Source organism: Mobula birostris, chromosome 25, assembly GCF_030028105.1.
Source record: "Mobula birostris isolate sMobBir1 chromosome 25, sMobBir1.hap1, whole genome shotgun sequence".
Taxonomy (NCBI): domain Eukaryota; kingdom Metazoa; phylum Chordata; class Chondrichthyes; order Myliobatiformes; family Myliobatidae; genus Mobula; species Mobula birostris.
Window position 1 is genome coordinate 32,999,867 of NC_092394.1, and position 27,686 is coordinate 33,027,552.

The following is a 27,686-nucleotide window of genomic DNA, read 5'->3' on the forward strand; positions in this document are numbered from 1 at the left end:
CAGATATCAAAGGGAGAGCTGAGGGTAAAGAAAGAGTATAAACTTACAGCGGTCCCAGCCAGGGGTAAAGATTCCTGCTTCAAATATCGAGCACCTCCGCTCCATCCATCAAAAGTGGAATTTCCCGGTGGCCAACCATTTTAATTCCAATTACCATTCCTGTTCCAACATGTTGGTCCGTGGCCTCCTCTTCTGCTATGATGAGGCCACTCTCATGGTGGAGGAGCAATGCCTTTTATTCCATCTGTTTAGCCTCCAATCTGATGGCATGAATATTGATTTCTCCTGGTAGATTTTTAAAAATATCTTTTCCTCCCTCTTTCCTCTACTTAATTCACCACTCTGGCCTCTTACCTCTTCTCACACCTGCCTATCACCACCCTCTAGTGCCTCTCCTTCTTCCCTTTCTTCCATGGTCCACTTGCCTCTCCTATCAGATTCCTTCCTCTCCAGCCCTTTACTTTTCCCACCCATCCGGCTTCACCTATCACCTTCTAGCTAGTCCTCCTTCCCCTCCTCCCCTCCACCTTTCTATTCTGGCATCTTTCCCCTTCCTTTCCAGTCCTGATGAAGGGTCTCAGCCCGAAAGTCTGACTGTTATTCATTTTCCTAAATGCTGCCCAGCCTGCCGAGTTTCTCTGGCATTTTGTGGGTGTTGTCCTGGATCTCCAGCATCTGCAGAATCTCTTGAGTTCAGACATCAAAGTTTCTTGAGAAAAAGTGAGAAACCAATTCCTAATTAGTATTGCTGAATCAGGCAAGTCATTGGTATAACTGTGCTGCAAGGAGAAGTCTGAAAAGGAGAGCTTCCTTCAAGAGAAATAGTTAGCTAAATCAATATTTCTTGTTTAACTTCTCTTATTCAGCTGTGGATCTTTGTAAAACAAGCTTAATGCCACTTTACCACAAAGCTGCCCACACCTAGATTCCATATCATTAAATAAATTGAGGAAAATTTGGCGACCACAGTGGTTAGCATGACACTATTACAGCTTGGTGCATCAGAGTTCAGAGTTCAATTTAAACAACCTCTGTAAGGAGTTTGTTTGTTCCTCCCTGTGGAATGACTGAGATTCCACCAGGTGCTTCAGTTTCCTCCCACAGTCCAAAGATGTGAGGGGCAACCTTTTAGAACAAAGATGAGAAGGAATTTCTTTAGCCAGAGACTGGTGAACCTGTGGAAGTTGTTGCCAAAAGCAGCGGTGGAGGCCAAGTCTTTATGTATGTTTAAGGCAGAGGTTGATACATTCTTGATTGGTCAGGTATGAAGGGATACAGGGAAAAGTCAGGAGTTTGGGGCTGAGAGGGAAAATGGATCAGCCATGAAGAAATGGAGGAGCAGATTCAATGGGCAAAATGGCCTAGTTCTGCTCTTAAGTCTTATGGTCTTGTGGTCCTATGGTTAGTAGGTTAATTGGTCATTGTAAATTGTCCCGTGATTAAGCTAGGGTTAAATCGGGGTTCGCTGGGTGGCATGACTGAAAGGGCTGGAAATGCCTATTCCACGCTGTATCTGAGTAAGTAAGTAAATAAGTAAACCCTCAAGGGTCCTTCCTTAATCCCCCAACAGAGTTAATTTGCCACATCAAATTATCTGTGTCCTCAATCTAACTGGATTAATCTATTTGGATAAATGAAGCTGCTTTACTACATTTTCAATGATTCTTGCTAAAGCAAAAAAATGGCTTTTGATTGGAAGCTCCCCCACAAAATCTACAATTATCTGGAACAAGGGATTTTATCCTCCACAACATTGGACTAAGTATCTACCAGCCTTGGCTCAAAGTTATCACACGGGAGAGCTCATCCTGTTTCCACAGTAATACTGCTGTTTGCCACCTTCCCCCTCACACTTAAACGCCTGATATTTGAAAAGTCCAGACCATTGTATACTATCATTTGGCAGCTTTCATTTGTGAGATTTGTTCAAGAAGGCAATTTCTCTCTTTCTGGTATGTTCAGTTTATCAGCAGGTCAACAAAGGAGGAGTATAAAACTAATAGAAAGGCTTTGTGTTTATTTCATAAGGAGACATTCCCGGAGCTGAGAGTGTCACAGTTTCAAAGAATCACTTCAGCTGTGAAAGATTTCTCACTACAATTAGGAAGTTTGCAATATGACCAATTCTGAAGGTCAGTTCCAGCAATTTCTTTACCAGCAGGTAATGAGATTTTTTAAAACATAGACATTTAACATAATTAAAGTAGAATAAAAAGGAGTATTTTGTAATTGGTGGTCACAAGTTGGATTCTTGGTCATTTGTTCACAAAATAAGTCTCTCTCCCTCTCTCTCTCTCTCTCTCTCTTCCTCTCTCTCTCTTCCCCTCTCCTCTCCCTCTCCCTCTCTCTCTCTCTCTTCCCCTCTCCTCTCCCTCTCCTCTCCCTCTCCCTCTCCCTCTCCCTCTCTCTCTCTCTCTTCCCCTCTCCTCTCCCTCTCCCTCTCCCTCTCTCTCTCTCTCTCTTCCTCTCTCTCTCTCCCCCTCTCTCCTTTCTCTCTCCCATTTGTCCGTTTACTCTCCTTTTTCCCTCCCATCTCTCCCCGCTCCTCACTAAAATATGATCAGCTGGGTTAGGGTGAACACACAATGCAGATGCTGCTGTATGGTTCTGCTTGCCCCTGCGCACACCTGTACTTGTGCACACGGCTATAAACTCATCTTTGACATTAACAGGCACGCGGTACTGGCTGTAATGACCTTCGGTGTGTGAACATGTAAAATAGTGACACCCAGCCTAAAACTCTCCACCCAAGGTGGAGGAGGTTTATTCCATACCATAAAATATAGGAGCAGAATAAGGCCATATGGCCAATCAAGTCCGCTGTCTGTCATTTCGTCATAGCTGATCCAATTTTCCTCTCAGCCCCAATCTCCTGTCTTTTCCCTACATCCCTTCATGTCCTGACCAATCAAGAATTTACCAACCTCTTCTTTAAAATGCATAAAGACATTTGTCTCCACTTCCTGAGGCAGTGATGAGCAGCATAACAGGCTGCTGACATTGCCCAGAGCACCAAAAGCTTATCACAGGCATTTACATGTGGAAGCAAAGTGTGGTGAAGATACGAGTGGCTCAATTGCTAACTGCAGTAGAAATAGCACCCAGCTTAGCTGAATAAAAAGGGTTGTTTTTCTTTTAAACATGTGGAAAACTGAGATTAAACATGAAATTATTTACTCTTGACATATAGACACATGCAATAAAAATTAGTTAGTGAATTTCTCAAATCAATTCAAGTCAAGTCAAGTTTATTGTCATTTAACTGTATACATGTATACCATTAAACAAGACATTTCTCCGGACCAGGTTGTAAAGCTCAGTAGTACATATAACCCACATATAACACAATAACTTATGTAAGTTAGGATAAAATCCAGAGAAGAATTATGCATAAGTAGACTGAAGTAAAGTGCATAAATTAAATGTTGTAAGGTGCAGAACAGTGATACTTGGAATGCGATGTGGCAGGGAGTTCAGAAGACAAAATGGTCTGAGGGAAGAAAGTCTCCCATGCTGACTGTTTTTGTTTTTTCCCATCAGAGTTTTCTGCCTGATGGTAGAAAGTCAAAGAGGATGCTGGATGGGTGGGTGGGATTCTTGATAATACTAAGGACCCTGTGTACGTAGTCTCCCTATAAATATCCTTGACGTATGGTAGGAAGACACCTATAATCCTCACAGCCATTCTCACAGTCCTTTTTAGGGACTTCTGGTCCATTGCTCAGCTGCTCCCATACCAGATGGAGATGCAACTCGACCTTTCCCCCAACCCATCCTGCTCCAACACCCATAAAACTGCCATCTTCTGTATCTATACATGTTCTGTGCCCCTGCCTAAAAGTTTAGTCATCTTCCTTCAGATATCCCACCAGTCTCTCTCAGTTAAAAAAAACTGCTCTCTTTCTTTTCAGTGATGTAGCTGCCATTATTCAAATAGTAATCTTATAAAATCTCTCTCTATTTGTTTTCCCTACAGACTCTTTCCCAACTCTGCACAACTGGATTAACAGATTCTGTTATACTTATGACACCTATATTAGTTAAGTGGCTCGTTATGATAGTATGTTATTTGAAATATGTTATGTTTTAGTGCTACATTTTTATGGAATTAAAGTACATTCCTAAAAGAAACTTTTTTTGAAAGGAACTTAATTTTGTTTTAGAAAACTATAATTTGCCTCAAATTTACAATGAAGAGAAGAATGTCAAAACTTGGGTTGTTTACAAGATATGTAGTAACAGTGTGTGCAGACTTGTTATCCAGTTTTCTTGTCATAATATTTATTGCTATTTTTGGGATGTATTCAATGTAAACAGTTTTGCAAAGCCACATTTAAAGGCTGGAAAATCTGTGGGATAAGATTTGTTCTTAAACTTTTTGGAATTATTAAGGAAAATATTTACTCAGTATAGCTGTGCAACTTTATGCTTGGAAGTTAATTTCTATAAACTCTCATATTGCTTTCAAAATATCAGTTTTTAAAGCTGAGCCTATTTAAATACTTGTGTTTGATCTGAAGTGAAACATAATTAATGAACATGAAAAAAGATAGTAATTTGCAAAGCGTAGCCACTTTGCTAGATTAATCATAATCATTGCATAGGGTAGTTATCATTGAGAAATATTCAGATTGTGTGAAAGTGCATGCATGAAAACATTGTAATCATTGGTAGGTGTCCAGTGTTGCTAGTTATTTCCTATAACTCCTTGATGGCGATGGGGCCATTGTTATCTGGCAGCCTTACACATTGTACATTCACAAATGACATTATACCTCCGCTCCCACCTAGGATTTGCAATCCAGCGAAACTGTCAACAAATGGCATCACAGAATCTCACAGCAGCTCCTGCCTCTTGTATCATGCACTTAAATACAAAAAATCAAAGGCTGAGTCAGTGATACCATGTTCCTTTGTTATTTTGAAACCTTCATAGACACTATCATCACAGAATCACACTTTGATATGAACTCCAACTTTATATACAGAGTAATTATTGCAAAGGTTGATGGAGATATGAAGACTTGCTGAATGAAATATAACGCGAGGACCGAAAGAAGCTGCAGAGGGTTGTAAATTTAGTCGGCTCCATCTTGGGTACTAGCCTACAAAGTACCCAGGACATCTTCAAGGAGCGGTGCCGCAGAAAGACAGCGTCCATTATTAAGGACGTCCAGCACCCAGGGCATGCCCTTTTCTCACTATTACCATCAGGTAGGAGGTATAGAAGCTTGAAGGCACACACTCAGTGATTCAGGAACAGCTTCTTCCCCTCTGCCATCCGATTCCTAAATGGAGATTGAAACCATGAACACTACCTCGCTTTTTAAATATATATTATTTCTGCTTTTTGCACCATTTTTAATCTATTCAATATATGTATACTCTAATTGATATACGGATTTATTTATTATTATTATTTTTCTTCTTCCACATTATGCATTGCATTGAAGTGCTGCTGCTAAGTTAACAAATTTCATGACCCATCCCAGTGATAATAAACCTGATTCTGATTCTGAGTGTTAATTGTGGACTGAAGATTAATTCTGTGGAAAGTTCGCTGCTCCTGAAAAACTAAATTCACATTTAAAGCATGCATTTCTTAGATTAGATTTCAAAGTTCTGTAAATTTTAACAGAATACAATTGGTTTTGATGTCTTAGCTTGCATGTTAATCCCACATGTATGCTTTAAGCTTAATTTCATTTTCTATCAACTGATTAAAAGTTTAATTTATAATCCATTCTTTTTAAATCCTGGTTAGTTTATTGTGAGAATGCTTCCTTCACACTGTTAGTTTCATTAAATGATTGGCAGAAATGCAAGCAGTTCGAAGAACAGTAATGCCACGGCCTTCTGAGCCATTTTGAATATATGGTATTACATTGCGTTTGTAACTTGTTCACAATATGGATGCCCTGAGTATCAGCTGGCAACTCGTCAGCTATTCACACTACCCTGCCTAGCAATACTTCACACAAAGAGTCGTAGAAAAACTAAATTTCAGTTTAACCTCCTCAAAGTTGCAGAGATGCGGTCAAAAGGAAACTTCACGGCTGTGAGGAAAGGGAGTGAAGAGCTAGAGGGGCAAGGTGGGAGTCAGAGTTATGACACAGAGCAGTTTACAAATTGACCAACTGAACCATTTCAACTCACCAGTGCAGAGAGGCAGAGGGGTGTAAAGTGAGGGTAGAAACAAAAAGTACAATGGAGAAAAGTAAAAGTGGCAGGCCGACAAATCCAGGGCAAGCATTAAAAAGGGCCACTTTTCAACATAATTGTATAAGGGCTAAGAGAGTTGTAAAAGAGCGCCTGAAGGCTTTGTGTGTCGATGCAAGGAGCATTCGTAATAAGGTGGATGAATTGAAAGTGCAGATTGTTATTAATGATTATGATATAGTTGGGATCACAGAGACATGGCTCCAGGGTGACCAGGGATGGGAGCTCAACGTTCAGGGATATTCAATATTCAGGAGGGATAGACATGAAGGAAGGGGAGGTGGGGTGGCGTTGCTGGTTAAAGAAGAGATTAACACAATAGAAAGGAAGGACATAAGCCGGGAAGATGTGGAATCGATATGGGTAGAGCTGCGTAACACTAAGGGGCAGAAGACGCTGGTGAGAGTTGTGTACAGGCCACCTAACAGTAGTAGTGAGGTCGGAGATGGTATTAAACAGGAAATTAGAAATGTGTGCAATAAAGGAACAGCAGTTATAATGGGTGACTTCAATCTACATGTAGATTGGGTGAACCAAATTGGTAAAGGTGCTGAGGAAGAGGATTTCTTGGAATGTATGCGAGATGGTTTTTTGAACCAACATGTCAAGGAACCGACTAGAGAGCAGGCTATTCTGGACTGGGTTTTGAGCAATGAGGAAGGGTTAATTAGCAATCGTCGTGAGAGGCCCCTTGAGTAAGAGTGACCATAATATGGTGGAATTCTTCATTAAGATGGAGAGTGACATAGTTAATTCAGAAACAAAGGTTCTGAACTTAAAGAGGGGTAACTTTGAAGGTATGAGACGTGAATTAGCTAAGATAGACTGGCAAATGACACTTAAAGGATTGACGATGGATATGCAATGGCAAGCATTTAAAGGTTGCATGGATGAACTGCAACAAATGTTCATCCCAGTTTGGCAAAAGAATAAATCAAGGAAGGTAGTGCACCCGTGTCTGACAAGAGAAATTAGGGATAGTATCAATTCCAAAGAAGAAGCATACAAATTAGCCAGAGAAAGTGGCTCACCTGAGGACTGGGAGAAATTCAGAGTTCAGCAGAGGAGGACAAAAGGCTTAATTAGGAAGGGGAAAAAAGATTATGAGAGAAAACTGGCAGGCAACATAAAAACGGACTGTAAAAGCTTTTATAGATATGTAAAAAGGAAAAGACTGGTAAAGACAAATGTAGGTCCACTGCAGACAGAAACAGGTGAATTGATTATGGGGAGCAAGGACATGGCAGACCAATTGAATAATTACTTTGGTTCTGTCTTTACGAAGGAGGACATAAATAATCTTCCAGAAATAGTAGGGGACAGAGGTTCCAGTGAGATGGAGGAACTGAGCGAAATACATGTTAGTAGGGAAGTGGTGCTAGGTAAATTGAAGGGATTGAAGGCAGATAAATCCCCAGGGCCAGATGGTCTGCATCCCAGGGTGCTTAAGGAAGTAGCCCAAGAAATAGTGGATGCATTAGTGATAATTTTTCAAAACTCGTTAGAGTCTGGACTAGTTCCTGAGGATTGGAGGGTGGCTAATGTAACTCCACTTTTTAAAAAAGGAGGGAGAGAGAAACTGGGGAATTATAGACCGGTTAGCCTAACGTCGGTGGTGGGGAAACTGCTGGAGTCAGTTATCAAGGATGTGATAACAGCACATTTGGAAAGCGGTGAAATGATCGGACAAAGTCAGCATGGATTTGTGAAAGGAAAATCATGTCTGACGAATCTCATAGAATTCTTTGAGGATGTAACTAGTAGAGTGGATAGGGGAGAACCAGTGGATGTGGTATATTTGGATTTTCAGAAGGCTTTTGACAAGGTCCCACACAGGAGATTAGTGTGCAAACTTAAAGCACACGGTATTGGGGGTAAGGTATTGGTGTGGGTGGAGAGTTGGTTAGCAGACAGGAAGCAAAGAGTGGGAATAAACGGGACCTTTTCAGAATGGCAGGCGGTGACTAGTGAGGTACCGCAAGGCTCAGTGCTGGGACCCCAGTTGTTTACAATATATATTAATGACTTGGATGAGGGAATTAAATGCAGCATCTCCAAGTTTGCGGATGACACGAAGCTGGGTGGCAGTGTTAGCTGTGAGGAGGATGCTAAGAGGATGCAAGGTGACTTGGATAGGTTGGGTGAGTGGGCAAATTCATGGCAGATGCAATTTAATGTGGATAAATGTGAAGTTATCCACTTTGGTGGCAAAAATAGAAAAACAGATTATTATCTGAATGGTGGCCGATTAGGAAAAGGGGAGGTGCAACGAGACCTGGGTGTCATTATACACCAGTCATTGAAAGTGGGCATGCAGGTACAGCAGGCGGTGAAAAAGGCGAATGGTATGCTGGCATTTATAGCGAGAGGATTTGAGTACAGGAGCAGGGAGGTACTACTGCAGTTGTACAAGGCCTTGGTGAGACCACACCTGGAGTATTGTGTGCAGTTTTGGTCCCCTAATCTGAGGAAAGACATCCTTGCAATAGAGGGAGTACAGAGAAGGTTCACCAGATTGATTCCTGGGATGGCAGGACTTTCATATGAAGAAAGACTGGATGAACTGGGCTTGTACTTGTTGGAATTTAGAAGATTGAGGGGGGATCTGATTGAAACGTATAAGATCCTAAAGGGATTGAACAGGCTAGATGCAGGAAGATTGTTCCCGATGTTGGGGAAGTCCAGTACAAGGGGTCACAGTTTGAGGATAGAGGGGAAGCCTTTTAGGACCGAGATTAGGAAAAACTTCTTCACGCAGAGGGTGGTGAATCTGTGGAATTCTCTGCCACAGGAAACAGTTGAGGCCAGTTCATTGGCTATATTTAAGAGGGAGTTAGATATGGCCCTTGTGGCTACGGGGGTCAGGGGGTATGGAGGGAAGGCTGGGGCAGTGTTCTGAGTTGGATGATCAGCCATGATCATAATAAATGGCGGTGCAGGCTCGAGGGGCCGAATGGCCTACTCCTGCACCTATTTTCTATGTTTCTATGTTTCTATGTAACTCAAGTCAAGTCAAAACAAGTTTATTGTCATTTTGACCATAAGCTGCTGGTGCAGTACACAACAAAAATGAAACAACTTTCCTCCAAGACCATGGTGCTACATGAAACAACACAAAACTACACTAGACTATGTGAACAACAGGAATTCTGCAGATGTTGGAAATTCAAGCAACACACATCAAAGTTGCTGGTGAACGCAGCAGGCCAGGCAGCATCCCTAGTCTTCTATCATTTTGGATCTCCCCCTCCCCCTCCAACTTTCAAATCTCTTACTCACTCTTCCTTCAGTTAGTCCTGACGAAGGGTCTCGGCCTGAAACGTTGACTGCACCTCTTCCTAGAGATGCTGCCTGGCCTGCTGCGTTCACCAGCAACTTTGATGTGTGTTGCTAGACTATGTGAGACAGCACAAGGCTACACTAGATTACGTAAAACTACATAAAAACTGCACTAGACTACAGACCTGCACAGGACTACATAAAGTGCACAAAACAGTGCAGGGCAGTACAATAATTAATAAACAAGACAATAGGCACAGTAGAGGACAAATTACAATATATTAATAACTGATGTAGATGTCAGTCTAGACTCTGAGTGTTAGGAGTCTGATGGCTTAGGGGAAGAAACTTTTGCACAGTCTGGTCGTGAGAGCCCAAATGCTCTGGTTCTTTTTGCCAGATGGTAGGAGGGAGAAGAGTTTGTATGAGGGGTGCCTGGGATTCTTCACAATACTGTTAGCTTTGCGGGTGCAGCATGTGGTGTAAATGTCTGTAATGGGGGGAAGAGAGACCCCGGTGATCTTCTCAGCTGACCTCACTATCTGTAGAATGTGGTGAGGACGGGGGGTAGGGGTGGGAGATGGACTTTTCTCAGCCATCGCAGAAAGTAGAGATGTTGCTGGGCTTTCTTGGCTATGGAGCTGGTGTTGAGGGTCCAGGTGAAATTCTCCACCAGGTGAAAACCAAGAAATTTGGTGCTCTTAACGATCTCTACAGAGGAGTCGTCGATGTTCAGCGGAGAGTGGTTGCTCCGTGCTCTCCTGAAGTCAACAACCATCTCTTTTGTTTTGTTCACATTCAGAGATAGGTTGTTGGCTCTGCGCCAGTCCGTTAGCCGCTGCACCTCCTCTCTGTATGCTGACTCGTCATTCTTGCTGATGAGACCCACCATGGTCGTGTCATCGGCGAACTTGATGATGTGGTTCGAGCTGTGTGTTGCAGCACAGTCGTGGGTCAGCAGAGTGAACAGCAGTGGACTGAGCACACAGCCCTGGGGGCCCCCGTGCTCAATGTGATGGTGTTGGAGATGCTGCTTCCAATCCGGACTGACTGAGGTCTCCCAGTCAGGAATTCTAGGATCCAGTTGCAGAGGGAGGTGTTCAGGCCCAGCAGTTTCAACTTTCCAATCAGGTGCTGAGGAATGAATGCTGAACTGAAGTCTATGAATAGCATTCGAATGTATAGGTCTTTTCAAGGGGACAAAATCCTCAGAATTAGTGTTGGATTATGTGTCCACTAATATGGAGTCGACAGGAAAGAAACTAACCTATAGGTCAAGTTGTACTTTAGATTATGAGAACTCTCAGTCCTTGTTTATTGTCATTTAGAAATGCATATATACATTAAGAAATGATACAATGTTTCTCCGGAGTGATATCACAGAAAACAGGACAAACCAAAGACTAACACTGACAGAACCACATAATTATAACATATAGTTACAGCAGTGCAAAACAATACGATAATTTGATAAAGAACAGACCATGGGCACGGTAAAAAAAAGTCTCAAGTCCCGATCGACTCCCGAGTCCCCGATAGCAGGCGGCAAAAGGGAGAAACTCCTTGCCATAAACCTCCAGGCACCGACAACTGCCGATGCATTGGAAGCACCCAACCACAGCCGACACTGAATCCGTCCGTAGGAAAACTTCAAGCCTCCGACCAGCCCCTCCAATACAGCCTCCTGAGCGCCGTCCTCTGCCGAGCGCCTTTGACCTAGCCCCGGCCGCCGAAACAAGCAAAGCCGAGGATTCAGGGCCTCCTGCTCAGGAGATTCCGGTTACCACACAGCAGCAGTGGCAGTGAAGTGGGCATTTCAGAAGTTTCTCCAGATGTTCCTCCGTATTCTCACATCCATCTTCATCAAATCAGAATTGTGCACGGTACCCTACTTGACAGATTACAGATATCAATCACCAGAGAGGCCGCGCGCGCTGCGTCGCGCCGCCATCTTCTCCTCCTCCTCCTCACCAAGGTTTTACAGATGTAAGCATATACAGAGGTGAAATGCATGGTCATTTGGGGATACTTCACATTATAACTTGCCTGAACCATCCACACTCCACGTGAAGCCATATTCTAATTTACATTTTCATTTCATGGTGATTCATAAAACCTTGCCCAGGCCTGCACCCTGGAGAGACTGAAACAAGACTTTTCAGGCGCAGATTCATGGTCTCACAAGACTAACAGATGCCATCCAAGAAGTTCAGAGTGCATCACATGAAGGGTAGATGATCTCCAGGATGGACCCATGCAAATTAAATGAATCGACATTGTTTATTATCACACAACCTTCTCAGATCAGCGAGAGAAGAAGCTGAAAAGGTAAAGTGTATCCGTTGATCTACAAAAGCAGTGTGACTGAATAAGCAGGAGAAAGACATGAATTCCAGAATATAGAGATTATGTTAACTGGTTCTGAATGGAAACAATGTTACTATCTAACAAATAGTGGCAATTCTTCTAAAATTAGGCAGCACCGGTGAAACATTATATTCTGTTAATCAATCGTTCCAGAAATGCTACTGAGTGACACAGAGATTAACCCCAGCTCTCTGAATATCTGTAATAACACATGGCATAACTAAAGTCAGAAAGTGGCAGGGAAGACAAAATTATGTTTGACATTCTTTGTCCTGACCTTTCAATACCCTCCAAATTCCGGGGATTTGGTGTTTCAAAAGCAATTAAAGTAGAATTTGCTGATCCGTGAAGGATTTAACTGTAGGAGGCCCTATCAGTCTCTTCACACTTCTCTTGTCATTCTCATGGAAATTGTAATAGTAGATTTGCATGTCTGTGTTGTTTCCTAATGTCAAAAGGTATTTGAAATTCAATCTTTTATAAGAAATGAAATAACTGCTATGTCAGGCTCAACGCTGCAATCCCTTCAGTTGAGAGTTGTAATATTTCATTCCTATAGTTAATAGTCTGGAAACAAACAAGGTTTTTTAAAAGTTGCACTGTCTCTATCTCTGGAATAACTTTGACTCACATGCCTATTGGATTTACATACATCAAAATATTTCACAAATACCCATCAACTCAAGCAAGTTATCAGATTAATTAGAGCTTGGCCTCTCTCCAGTTCCAGCTTCTGGATACATTTTTATATTCTTGTTATCTCCAATATTGTCTTTTCTCTCTTTCTCTTTCTCTCTCTATCTCTCTCTCTCTCTCTCTCTCTCTCTCTCTGTCTCTGTCTCTCTGTCTGTCTCTCTCTCTGTCTCTATGTGTGTGTGCCTCTGTCTCTCCCTCTCCGTCTGTCTGTCTCTCTCTCTCTATCTCTCTCTCTCTCTCTCTCTCACTCTCTCTCTGTCTCTGTGTCTCTCCCTCTGTCTGTCACTTCTGGTTCCCTGGTGTCAACATCTCTGAGGATCTATCCTGGGCCCAATATATCGACGCAATGACAAAGAAGGCATGATAGCAGCTATATTTCATAAGGACTTTGAGGACAATTGGAATACCACCACAGAAACTCGAAATTTCTACAGATGTATGACGGAGAGAATAATAACTGATTGCATCATCGTCCACTGTGAAGCGGCCACTGCACAGGATTGGAAAAAGCTGCAAAAGGTTGTGAACTCTGCCGGGTCCATCATGCAGACTAGCCTCCCCAGCACTGAGGACACCTTCAAAAGGTAGTGCACTAAAAAGGTGGGGCATTAATCATTAAGTTTCCCCCATCACCCAGGACATGACGTCTTCTCATCAAGGAGGAGATGGAGGAGCCACACACTCAATGTTTCAGGAACAGCTTCTTCCCCTCCACCATCAGATTTCTGAATGGACAATGAACCCATGGACACTACCTCAGTACTCTTTCCTCTCTTTTTGCACTACTAATTAAATTTAACTTTCCTTTTTTATAGATACAGTACTCTGTAAAAGTCTTAGGCACCCAAGACTTTTTTATAGGGTTTCATGGCGTCCACAGAGACTCCACAATGCCCTGATCTAAACATTATCAAGGCTGTCTGAAATTACCCGAAGAGATAGAAGCAAGCAAGACAGCCAAAGTCTCAGAAGAACAGTTCTCCAATATTCTTGGAACAACCTACTAGCAGATTTTCTTATAAGACTGCATGACAGTGCACCAAAGAGAATTGATGCAGTTTTAAAGGCAAAGGATGGTCACACCAAATATTGATTTGATTTACTGTTTACTATTCTTTGTAATATTATTTTGATATTTAGAAATTTTTCATTTCATTATTTTTGAAAACATCTTTGCTTTACTGGATTAGTTTTAATGTGTGCTGAAGACTTTTGCACAGTTCTATAGTTCTTATTGTAATTTATATTATTTATTATGATGTATTGTAATGTACTGCTGCAGCATAACAACGAATTTCACAACATATGCCAGTAATATTAAACTTAATTTTGATTCATTCCCAGAGTCATTCTCATGAACCTCCTCTGGACCCTTTCAAATGCCAGTGTATCTTTTCTTAATAAGGAGCCCAAAACTGCTCACAATGCTCCAAATGTGGTCTGACCAATGCCTTATAAAGCCTCAGCATTACTTCCTTGCTCTTATATGTTAGCCCTCTCAAAATGAGTAATAACATTGCATTTTCTTTCCTTACCACTGACTCAACCTGCAAGTTACCCTTGAGGGAATCTTGCACAAGAATTCAAATTGCACCTCAGATTTTTGAATTTTCTCCCCATTTAGAAAATAATCTATGCCTTTATTCCCTCTACCAAAACGCATGATCATACAATTCCCTACATTGTACTCCATCTGTCACTTAGTCCTTCTGCAGACTCCTGCTTCCTCAGCACTACTTGCCCTCCACTTATCTATATATCAAACAAAAACTTGGTCACAAAACCATCAATGCTATTTTCCAAATCATTGACATATAACATGAAAAGAAATGGTCCCAACACCACTAGTCATCAACAACCAACCAGAAAAGGTCCCCTTTATTTGCAATCTTTGCCTCCTTCAGTCAGCAAGTTTTCTATCCATCTTTCCTGTAATATCATGCAGTCTTGTCTTGCTTAGCAGCCTCATGTGCAGCACCTGGTCAAAGGACTTCTGAAAATCCAAGTAAACAACATCCACTGACTCTCCTTTGTCTGTCCTGCCTGTTATTGTCTCAAGGAATCCCAGCAGATTTGTCAAGCAGGATTTCCCCCATAAAGAAACCGTGCTGACTTTGGCCTATTTTATAATGTGCCTCCAAGCACCCAAAACCTCATCCTCAATAATGGTCTCCAACATCTTCCCAACTACTGAAGTCAGGCAAATGCAGGGACAGCGAGGGAAGGAGGATGTCTCTGATACGGTAGGACTGTCATGTCCATGGGGATGAAGTGGAAACAAGGGTATCAGAAAGTTAGCAGATAGAGGGTGGGAACATAGAGAAATAACCTTGGAAAGAGGTATGGAAGATGCAAAGAAAGAGGCAGGAGGGGTGTCCTCCACTCCCAGGGAGAGAGAAAAACAAGCTGAGCGAATATTACATACAGATGACCAATACAAATTTCAGGTAAGTAGATTTCATGGTTGGTATTGGTCATCTGCCTGTACTATTAGCTCAGCCTTTTTTTTAATCGCCCTCTTTTTCTTTTTAGCCAATTTAGTCAAGACTGTACCAGAAAAAAACTGGTGACTGGGCCTGGGTAGGACTGAAATAATGTTTGCACAGTGCCCCTCATATCTGGATCATTCGGGACCTATTTCACAATTGGGAATTTGGGATGACGTGATAAATTTCATAGGGGTTAAAGGTACTGAACATGGGACATAACAAACACGGTCAATTAATACTGGAACTATTAAATAATTTGGAAAGGGATGTTAAACGTTCAGCATGTCACTTAAAAAGTAAAACTGTGTTCCACTACTTGATTAGTATAGGAATATTCTGGCCAGGACACCTGAAGAGGTGTCATCTCTTGCTATTCAGAAAAGTGTGACAGGATCCTAAGAAGGCAGATAGAGCCTATGTTCAGAGTATCATCCAAAAGCCTCCGTCTCCCTGAACTCTGCACGGAATAGTCAGTAGAGGGTATATGTTCAAGCCTTAGAGTTCCCTTGCATCTTTTCTGATCTGGTAGGGTTATAGACTCATAAAAAACAACAGGCCTTTCTGTCCACCAAATCTGCACTAACCATTAAACCACCCTTTTACATGAATCCCTCATTAATCCAAATGGCATATGGCATAATCCCAGTGATATTCTTCCTTCATGTCAAAGAAGTAGGAAAATTGGTAGCAACACACATCAAAGTTGCTGGTGAATGCAGCAGGCCAGGCAGCATCTCTAGGAAGAGGTGCGGTCGACATTTCGGGCCGAGACCCTTTGTCAGGACTAACTGAAAGAAGAGCTAGTAAGAGATTTGAAAGTGGAAAATTGGTATATCAGCACTTTGACAAATAGTAGTACTCTTCTTGAGTTCTAAGGATTGATGCATAAGATTTATTATTGACCATTATATTGCAGCACACTTTACGAGGGCTGATTTTCTGAATGCTAGCTGCCAGCAACCCCAGATCACCAGGTGCATATTTTGCTGAATTGTAAACAAAGCATTCTCGATTGACTAAATATTATTACTCATGGCTGGGAAATTGCTGCAGCAGACCACAGTTTGCAGCCAGGCCCCAAGGCCCTTCATCCAAAGGGTGAATGGTTGAAGGTGCTGGCTCTGTTGGGGTGAGGCTGAGTGACTCATTCAGCTCCTGGTGCTCCAAGCCCTTGCTATTTCTGTCGTAACACTTGGCTTTCAATCGGCTCACCAGTCCGAACTCCCTCCAGGCCTTTCTGCCACTGCCTGCGCTGTGCTCTTCCTTTTCAACTGTTTCAAATCAGTTTAAGGACAGATAGAAGAGATTTGACCAATTAAAATAAAGTTAAAATAATAATAAAATATACATTTGCATAAATCATGTTTATATGATAGAAATTAATTAGAAACATGAAGATAAGTGTGCCACGTAACATCGGAAGAACGAGTTGCTGGTCTCCGCATTCGTTGCAGTAGGGCAATCTCTCTCTCCCTTGATGGAGGAAGAGAGCCTGCCTGACATACTGAAGTGCTGGGTTATGGACTGTAGTTTTTGATGGATTCTATGTCAAGATCTCTATGGGGGGCTTCTGCTGGTGCTTGCATGGTGGGGGGGTGTGGTCAATGCTCCTGCTGCTGCTTGTGCATGGGAGTGGGAGGGAGGTTTTTGTTTTGTGGATTCTGTGAAGAGTAAGAATTACAGGTTGTATACTGTATGCATTTTCTGACTAGGGATAAGATACAATTGTGAGTCCGTGAACAGAGATGAGGTTTTGGTACTTTGGCATCTGATTTACAGATCATTTCTGACCTCTGTATTGCATCGCTCAGGCATGAACGATGGGAATGCGCCGACCTGTGCACTCCGGTCAGCCTATGCTTCTCTCTGAACCCCTGACTAGCAAGCAGCTCAATCCGACCCAGGATCATCTTGGATTACACCCATTTCCACATACTTTTCATTTCCTTCACTTTACCATTTTAGTGCTGGAAGCTTTCTCCAGCTGATTGTGACTGGATTTAGCATCACGATGGAGCACTCATAATGTGAAAACCAAAATTTTGTGACAAATCACTCTACTCTCTGTGTAGTTTTGTTAGTGATGTACTGAGAACTCTGATTGTCTTTCCATCACTTGCAACAACAGCTAAAATTCCACAATGTAGAGTTTCAAACAATTTCTCAAGGACAGCAGCTACAGAGCGCTATATGAAGTCATTCTTGCCCTCAGCCATTAGGATCTAAATGAGTCAACCCATAGCTAGACAGTTTGAGGTAACTCATCTTTTATTTTTTCTTACTACTCTTCTAATATTTGTATAGCTGTGCACTTGTAACGTTACTGTGACACTGTAATTTCCTTTGGGATCAATAAAGTATCTATCTATCCGTCTATCTACCTATCTAGTTTCATTTCAAGCTGGTTCTAATACGCATTTGTTTAAAAAATATCTTAGTAAGCAGTCCTTCTAATAATCTGCCCTTTGTCTGTATTCTGATGTGCAAAGTGCTCTAATTTGCCCTCTGCACCTGCTCCAATTGTAATATATGTTCCTGTGTTGTTGTATTCAACCCAATCTTCTTTCTTATTCATATTTCCATTCCCAAGATAAAGATAATTTTCCATGTTCACCGTCATTGTTGTGATCAAACCGTTAATTGGTCTTTTCAGCTTTTACTTTGGACCGCATGCCCCTGGATTTTGACATACAGCGCATGTGGCTGGCCATTCCCAAAGCAGTGCACTGCCAGACATCCACAGCTGTCTTTGAAACAGTGTACCTTCCTCTCCATGCACTTGACTGCTTCTCTGGCTCCAACAGTTTAGCGGTATGTGGGCAGGGTCCACTGCTCTCAGCAGGTGCCGTGTCCATCAAACTTCCGTGCACACGCTTCTCCATTCCGTCACACTTGTTACTTTCATTATCTGTCACTCAGAATGCTGCGGGAATGTGCCTTGCTTTATCACCCATGGAATAAATCAGTGTGCTTACTTATCTAACTCCATCAGCTGGTGCTGATGCATCGCAGTAGCAATCCTAATGCTACTTCCAGCTCACGCACTCTTAAAACACTTTAAATTTTGCTCGAGGCGTGAGGGCGAAATCTGCTTTTATCATATCTGGATTAGCCTGCCACTTAACTCATCTCACCGAACTGCTGGACAATGCTTCGCCCACTTCAAACATTCCTCGCGGAAGTTTGCATTTCCATTTGCTGTTTTTCTGGTCTGTGAACACTTCAGAAGCTTATGTTAACACTTCCCTGTTATTTTTAAATGACTAATTTCCTTCCTTACAGCAGTAGCAACACTTCTGAAGTGCTTAGTTAGCTGTGAAGCACTTTCGGATGTCCTGAGGTTCTGAGTGCTGCTATATTAATGCAAGTCTTTTATTTCTCTCCGGCATCTGACATCATGCACTAAATGTGGCCTTTAGCGATTCACACCAAGCTTTTGCATGGCAACCAAACTGAAGTCAGCTTCATTAATACAATGTAGGAACAAATCACGCAAGAGACCGGTTAAAAATAATGGACCTCAAAGAATACCAACTACTTACTGATTTATTTCATCTCAGAATGGGGCCATTTGGCCCATCAAGTCAATGCCACATCCCCAAAAGGATAATCTCATTCATTCCATTCCTCTCTCTCCCTGAACCCCATAACTTATTTTCTCTCACGTATCTCTCCTTGGATCTAAGGACTGACTCACTTATAGTAGCAAATTGCATAATAGTACCTTTATGGGGGAAACCAAAGCAGGCAACAGAAATCTGTGTCGTCGCAGGGAGAACGTACAAACTCAGAATCAGGTATAATATCACCAAAATAGGTCATTAAATTTGTTAACTTAGCAGCAATACATGATAAATGTAAAAAAAAAATGAATTACAGTAAGAATATATATGCATATTAAATAGTTAAATTAAAAATAGTGCAAAAACAGCAACAATATATATTTTTAAAAAGTGAGGTAGTGTTCATGGGTTCAATGTCCATTTAGGAATCAGATGACAGTGGGGAAGAAGCTGTTCCTGAATCACTGACTGTGTGCCTTCAGGCTTCTGTACCTCCTACCTAACAGTAGCAATGAGAAGAGGGCAGGTTCTGGGTTGTGGGGACGCCGTCTTTCTGAGGCACTGCTCCTTGAAGATGTCTTGGATACTATGAAAGCTAGTACCCATAATGGAGCAGACTAATGTTACAACTTCCTGTAGCTTCTTATGATTCTGTGTAGTAGCCCTGTCCCCCCAACCCCCCCCCCCACCATACCAGGCAGTGATGCAGCCTGTCAGAATGCTCTCTGTGTCTGTAGAAGTTTTTGAATGTTTTAGGTGACAAACCAGATCTCCTGAAATTCCTGATGAAATAAAGCTGCTGTCTTGCCTTCTTTATAACTGCATCGACTTGTTGGGCCCAGGTTAGATCCTCAGAGATATCGACACCCAGGAACTTGAAATTGCTCACTCTCTCCACTTCCATGAGGATTGGTTTGTGTTCCTTTGTCTTACCCTTCCTGAAGTCCACAATCAGATCTTTTGTCTTGCCAATGTTAAGTGCAGGGTTGTTGCTGTGACACCACTCAACAAACTGGTATATCTTGCTCCTGTACACCTTTTCATCTCCATCTGAGATTCTGCCAACAATAGTCATATTATCAGCACATACAACACCTAAAGTCAGGACTCCTTGAGCTGGGAAGCTGCAGCACTAACTGTTGTGCTGCCATGTCACCATATAACATTCTTAAAAAAATGGTAGACTGAAACTTAAGGGAGATGTGGTCACGATTTGCAGATTACATCTTTTTATATAATGAATAGCATGATCGGCTATTATTGGAGGAATGTCTGATTACAATTGTTCCGAGTAGGAATCTATTTCGAAGCATTGGCAAACACCCTTTTGACATCCGAAGTGAAAACTGCCACTGCCAAGACTGACACTAATCTTTTGCAGGTTATACTGTAGGAAATAAGTTCCAGATAATCCCTCTATCACTACTTTTCTCAATAAATCTGTAATGATCAATGTTGTTCTCCAGACTGTCTTTTCCTATTCTAAATCGATGTCAGCATTGAGGGCGCAGGCCTAACCATTCATTATGTCTAACAATCAGCTTAACTCTCACACTGATTTCTATGAGACATGGCAGCAGTTGACAAATATTCTTCAATAAAGAGATTATTGACTAAAAATGAGCGAAGTGAATCTCTACTGCATTTGAGTAACCAGGCAGCGTTATATTCTTACCCTCCGCAAACTGATACATAATCAATAACTTAAAATACATGCCAGATGATAACTATGATCTGTCAGGTTATGATTTATGGTCACATACGAAAGATACTCCAGCTTACTCAGTGTAAGTGAGCAGCATTTTTCCGACACCTCATCATATGAGCATGCTTTTCGAAGGATGCATAAGGAAGGGATTTTGGTATTGGGCCATAGTGTAGTGATTGTCGATGGTGGTTCTCAAAACTCAGAATCAGAATGAGGTTTAATATCACTGGCATATGTCATGAAATTTGCTGTTTTGTGGCAGCAGTACAATGCAATACATAATAATAAAAATCTACTGTATAAATTACAATAAGAGATGTATTAAAAAATTAAATTAAATGAGTAGTGCAAAAAGAAAGCAAAAAAAGTAGGAAAAATAGTGAAGCAGTGTTCATGGATTTATTGCCTATTCATAAATCTGATGGCAGCAGGGAAGGAGCTGTCCCTGAAAATGTTAAGTGTGTGTCTTCAAGCTCCTGTACCTCCTCCTTGTTGGTAGCAATTAGAAGAGGCCATGTCCTGGATGATGGCGATCCTTAATGATGGATGCCACTTTGATAAGGCATTGCCTTTTGAAGGTGTCCTCGATGCTGGGGAGGCTCGTGCCCACGTTGGAATTGGGTGAGTTTACAACTTGCTGCAGTTTTTTCTGATCTGCTGCAATGACTGCTCCATACCAAAAGGTGATACAACCAGTTAGAATATTCTCCATGGCATATCGGTAGAAATTTGCGAGAGCCTTTTTGGTGACATACTAAGACTCCACAAACTCCAAATGAAACAGAGCTGCTGATAAGCCGACATCATACACACATGTATGTGTATCCAAAGACTAACTTGTGCAGCGTCACAGACACATATCATTAGATAAGCAGCATCCACAAGAAAAACATAAATCATACACAACTTCTTACAAGAAAGAACACAAAAGAACAAAGTCTATTGTAGTGCAAAGTGATTAAAGTGGTCAGAGTGTTTTTCTACTGAGGTAGTGATTAGGGATGTGCAGGTTGGTTCAAGAACCAAACGGTTGAAGGGAGATAACTGTTCTTGAACCAGCTGGTGTGGAACTTCAGGTTTCTGTATCTCCTGCTTGATGGTAGCTGCAAGATGACGTGGCCCAGATGTTCTCAGCCAAAGTGGCTGAGTCCAGCTGCTCCCTGTTAATTATACAATATTAACAAAACCACAACTATACATATTGTCCAATATGAAATAAGTTGAAATATGAAAGTAATAAATGTCAGAACAGTGAGATGCCAATAGACAAATAATGTCATTAATACCAATCTGCTGGAGTAATTCTGTGGACTCAGACAGCATTGATGGGAGGAATAGAATTTGTCAATGCCATTTGTGGCTAGCAAATGTACACCCAGTGATAAGAATTTAGTCTTCTTTTGTTTCTCTTTTGTTATGCAGGTTTTTAAGAAAGAGAGGACATTTCACATAGGGAGTAGCGGGTGTGTGGAGAGCACTGCCAGTGACGGTGGTGGAGGTGGATTCAACAGGGTCTTTTAAGAGACTCAGATAGGTACATGGAGCATAGAAAAATATAGGACTAAGCTGTAGGGTAAGTCTAGGCAGTTTCTAGAGTAGGTTACATGGTCAGCACAACATTGTGGGCTGAAGAGCCTGTAATGTGCTGTAGATTTCTGTGTTCTGTAAATACACAGTGTTTGTGATATTGGCTATAAATCTATTAGAGCTGAAGTAGGCTTACTAAACGAAGGAAATCCAACCATTGTCCCAAGAAAATTAGCTTTATTGTCGCCTGTACATCAAAACATACAGTGAAGTGTGTCGTTTTGCATCAACAACCAACACAGCATGCTGAGGGCAGCCCACGTTCTTCTGGTGCCAACATAACATGCCCACAACTCACTAATCCTCACAGTATGGCTGCAGAACGTGGGAGGAAAATGGAGCAACTGGAGAGAATTCATGTGGTCACAGGGAGAATGTAGTTTACAGCCGACAAGGATGGTAGCAGGAATACACAAGTCAAGAACTCTCGAATTAAAGTGTGAGCAATTCGGAAATCTCTTGCTTATGGGTGTCTGGTAACAAATAGCAATTGCAGAAGGCTATTACGAACACGAACATTTAAGGCTTGATGGAGAAATTCACTTGTCACAGTTACCAAAGTATTAAAAGGCTGTGTGAATGAGCATTGTCCTCTGCGCTCATTAAGAAGAGAAAGTGTTGTACTTGTGTCTTTGTCAGCAATAAAAATTGTCTGTTCAAATACATTTAAGTTGATTTGTGAGCTGCTTTCTGCCTTTATATATGTAAATTAGTATATCAATTGATGTAGGTTCAGACACACAGCCTTTAATGAACTCTGAAGCTGAGATTATCATGAAATTTATCACTTTGGAATTGATTTCAGCAATCAGTTTTATGTCAAAGCAAATCCTGTCATGATAAGATTCATGAAACTTCACAACATCAAAATCATTGTTGATGGAGCAGGGCAACTTTGGTATTTAACTGGTAGATGGGGTGAAAAAATGAGGTCATGCAGAACTCGTTTTCTGGAAGGCTAAAAGCTTCAAGATGATATGCAACATCTTTGTTGTTCAGGGTGACTTGCACTCTTCTGGAGCAACAACGGGGACACAAGAGAGACTGCAGATGCCGGAAATCTGAAGCAACGCACTCTTTTTAAGGCAAATCGTGCCCACTTAGAAAGAATATTTTAATGAAGAGGGAGTTGAAGAGAGAAATGCAGTTGATGCAGAACATATGGATTATCAATAGACAGTTGGCGTGATGCCACATAATAGGCTTGTTATCAAGATTAAAAACCATGAAATAAAAAGGGTTGTAGCAGCATTTATAGAAAGAATAGCTGGGTAATTAATTCGAAGACTATGGAACGGTTGTTTCTCAGACTGGAAGCGTACAATGGTATTCCCTCAAAGGTTAGTACAAGGAGCACTATTCTTATTACAGACCACATGCAGCAGATAGGATTAATTTAATTTTTCATCATGGCTGCTACAAATATGGTGGGTTGTAGGAGCTGTTCTTGTGGTGTACTAATCCCTATGACACAATGCTTTGAAGTGCACTACACAGTGAGGAAGACTGGAATAGACTTCAAGGTGATGTAAACAGGCTGAAGGGATAAGTGATTGGTTGGTAGATGAAATTTGATGCAGACATTACATTATGGTAATAAGAATGAGAAGGGTAAATATTAACTACAATTCTGAAAGGGATATAAGGACAGTGAGAGGGTTATGTCTGAAAATTTTGCTGTGGTTTTCTAGATTTTCCTTTTTTTACCGGGGGATGCAGTAGAAGGGCAAAGAAGGCACAATTCATCTGATGAACAACTTCACTGATGAGAATTTTACTGAGGTGCTCGCTCCCAGAGTGCAGGCTTCAGATTGTAGATGGTGATGACCAGGGGAAGCAGGGGAATAAGCAGCCAATGCAGGGTTCCCCTGCAGCCATCCCCCTCAGCAACAAGTATACCCCTTTGGATTCTGCTGGGGGAGGGGACTTATCAGGGCACGGCAGTAAAAACCAGCAAAGTAGCACTGCGGGCAGCTCTGAGGCTCAGCAGGGAAGGGTGAAGTCAGGTAGAGTGATTGTGATAGGCGACTTGATAGCTAAAGGATCTGACAGGAGATTCTGTAGACATGAAAAAGACTCCAGGATGGCGGTTTGCCTCCCAGGTGATAGGGTCAAGGATGTTTCATAGAGACTCCAGAATATTCTCAAAAGGAAGGGTGAACTGCCAGAGATTGTGGTGCATATTGGTACCAATGACATTCAGGTACAAAAGGAAAAGAGGTCCTGCACAGTGAGTATAAGGAGGTAGGGAAGAGGCTGAAGAGCAGGACCCCCGAGGGAATCATCACTGGATTATTCCCAGTGCCACGTGCTAGTCAGGGCTGGAATAGGATGAGTGTATAGATGAATGACTGGCTGAGGACCTGGTGCAGGGGGCAGGGTTTCAGATTTTGGGATCAGTGGGATCTCTTCTGCAGAAGGTATGCCCTGTACAAAAAAGGACTGGTTACACCTGAACCCACAGGGGACCAATATCCTTGCAAGCAGGTTTGCTAGAGCTGTTGGGGATGGTTGAAATTAATTTGGCGGGGGAGTGGGAACCAGAATGATCGAGCTGTAGATGGGGCAGTTGGTATATACGTAGAAGCAGTGTGTAATAAGACTGTGAGGAAGGACAAGCAGATGATAGGGCAAAATTGTAGTCTGTCAGGTAAGTTGTAGCACAACATGACTGCTTAAGCGCCGATGAGATTACAGGAAAGATACAAGCGTGAATAGAAGTTTGCCTCCTGCCCATGTGCTGAGTGGGAATAAAGGGGGTCTTTTCTGGTCTGCTGCTGGTGACCAGGGGTGTTCCACAGGAGTGGGTGTTAGGACCACTTCTTTTCATGTTATATGTCAATGATTTGCATGATGGAATTGATGACTTTATGGCCAAGATTGGATGATATGAAGGTAGGTGGAGAGGCAGGTAATGTTGAGGAAGCAGGAGTCTGCAGAAGGACAGATAGGAAGAATGGGCAAAGAAGTGGCAGATGGAGTATAATGTAGGGAAATGTATGGTCATGCATTTTGGTGGAGGGATTAAAGGTGTGGACTATTTTCTAAACAGAGAGAAATAAAGAAAAATCATATTTGCAAAGGGATTTGGGAGTCTTTGTGCAGGATAGTCTACAGGTTAACTTGCAGGTTGAGCTGGTAGTAAGGAAGGCAAATGCAACATTAGCATTCACTTCCAGAGGACTAGTAAATAAGGGCAAGGATGTAATGCTGAGGCCTCACAAGGCATTGGCCTGACTGTACTTGGAGTATTAAGAGCAGTTTTGGTCCCCTTATCAAAGAAAACATGTGCTGGCATTGGAGAGGGTTCAAAGGAGGTTCATGAGATAGGTTGTAGGATTGAAAAGGTTAATGTCTATGGAGCGTTTGATGGCTCTGTGTCTTTACTTACTGGAGGTTAGAAGAATGAGGGGAGATCTCACTGAAACCTATAAATAATGAAAGGTCTAGATATAGTGGATATGGGAGGACATTTCCTATAGTGAGCAAGTCTTTAGGGCGCAGCCTCAGAATAGAGTGTGTCCAATTCTAACAGAAATGAGGAGGAATTTCTTCAGTCATATGGTGGAGAATCTGTGGAATTCATTGCATGGTCAATTGTGGAGGCCAAGTCGTTGGGTATATTTAAAGTAGAGGTTGATATGTTCTTGATGAGTCAGGGCATCAAAGGTTATGGGGAGAAGGCAGGAGAATGAGGTTGAGAGTGATAATAAATCAGCCATGATCGGATGGTGGGGTAGATTTGATGGGCCAAATGGCCTGCTTCTGCTCCACTGTTTTGTGGTCTAATGCTCTAAAAGTGACATGTGTAAAATGCGTTTTTTTTGTTGCACAGAGAGAGGTTTGTATTGGGATGCCCTTGGAGCAGATACAACCACAAGGAACAAAAGGAAGCTGGATAAGTATCTGAAAGGAAAGAATCCGCAGCGCTCTGGAGAGAAAACAAGGAATCAGGACTAGCTGGATTGATACGATATATGTAGAGTTGGTAAAGACTCAAAGGACCAAATGGCCTCCTTCTATTCTGTAACCATTCTTGATTCCATTGCAGGGGACCTGATCCTATTATTACTATGTGTTCTAACACCGTTGCCAGAACATATCAGCTTCAAAAATTGTTTGATGTCGGAACACAGTAGTCAACTTCAAATGCAGAGCATTCAAACCAGCAGAATTTCAATTCTTAGTCAAATATATTCCTTCTGGCTTGAGGTGAAAACTGCACTAGTTGTCTGACAGACTTCTCTTGATCATCGATTTCAGTGAGGCTACAAATGCTCTCTAAGCTAATACCTTCCGCCGTGTGCAAACTCTTGGCATCATTTCCAAGTATGTTCGGCCATGGAAGAAGGGAAGAGGGAAACATGATTTACCATATTCACTTAAAACATAAAACAAAGATACCTCAGCCCATTGGGTCTCTGCAAGCTCACATTCATCACTAACATTCTCCCCACCTTCTCACTAACAATTCCCCCACCCACCCTCCCTAGGATTCTACTATTCATCTCCTCTTCTGAGGCAATTAGAGTGACTCATTTACCTACCCACCTGCATTTCTTCGAGATATGTGAGGAAGCCCACACGGATAAAATTGGTCTCCACGTTATTTGTATTTTTACCTCAACCTTTCTCTTCCTAGTTTACATTACTCTCCTGCAAAGCTCTCAATTTTACTTTGCCTGTAATAAACACAAAGTATATCAGTGGAAATATTGACTCAGGGCATTCGGTTTGGATTCTGACCCCAAAGGTAAACTTGAATTTTCAATGCCATAGTCCCTTGCAACTAATTTCACCAGCTGGAAGATCATCCACTGAACGCTGGACTCCATGACCAATGCAAGATGTTAGTGTGACACAGAGGAAGGCTTGGGTTGTGAGTCAGCAAGGTCAGGTGAGGTCTTCAGAAATCCAACTATGAGAATCCTTCCCACACCCATTCAGTCTGAAGAAGTCAAGTGAAAGCAGGAGAAACAAATTTTGGAGACTTTGGATACAGTGATCACAATTCTATGTCCTTTACCATAGCATTGGAGAGAGATAGGAGCAGACAAGTTAGGAAAACATTTAAAACATAAAAACAGGACTGTCTGATGGTGGTGTCTGAAAAGAGGATGCTGTCCAAGTTGCATGCCATCTTGGACAATGTCTCCCATCTACAACATAATGTACTGGTTGGGCACAGCAGTACATTCAGCCAGAGACTCATTCCACCGAGATGCAACACAGAGCGTCATAGTAAGTCATTCCTGCCTGTGGCCATCAAACTTTACAACTCCTCCCTTGGAGGGTCAGACACCCTGAGCCAATAGGCTGGTCCTGGACTTATTTCCTGGCATAATTTACATACTACTATTTAACTATTTATGGTTTTATTACTATTTAATTATTTATGGTGCAACTGTAACAAAAACCAATTTCCCCCAGGATCAATAAAGTATGACTATGACTAATTGGAGTAAGGGAAAATATGGAGCTATCAGGCAGGAACTTGGAAGCTTAAATTGGGAGCAAATCTTCTCAGGGAAACATATGGCAGAAATGTGGCAAATGTTCAGGGGATATCTGTGTGGCGTTCTGGATAGGTATGATCCAATGAGATGGAAAGGATGGTAGGGTACAGGAACCTTAGTGTACAAAGGCTATTGAAAATCTAGTCAAGAAGAAAAGAAAATATTACAAAAACAGCTAGGTAATGACAGAGATCTAGAAGATTATAAGGCTAGCAGGAAGAAATTTAAGAATTAAATTAGGAGAGCCAGAAAGGGCCCTGAA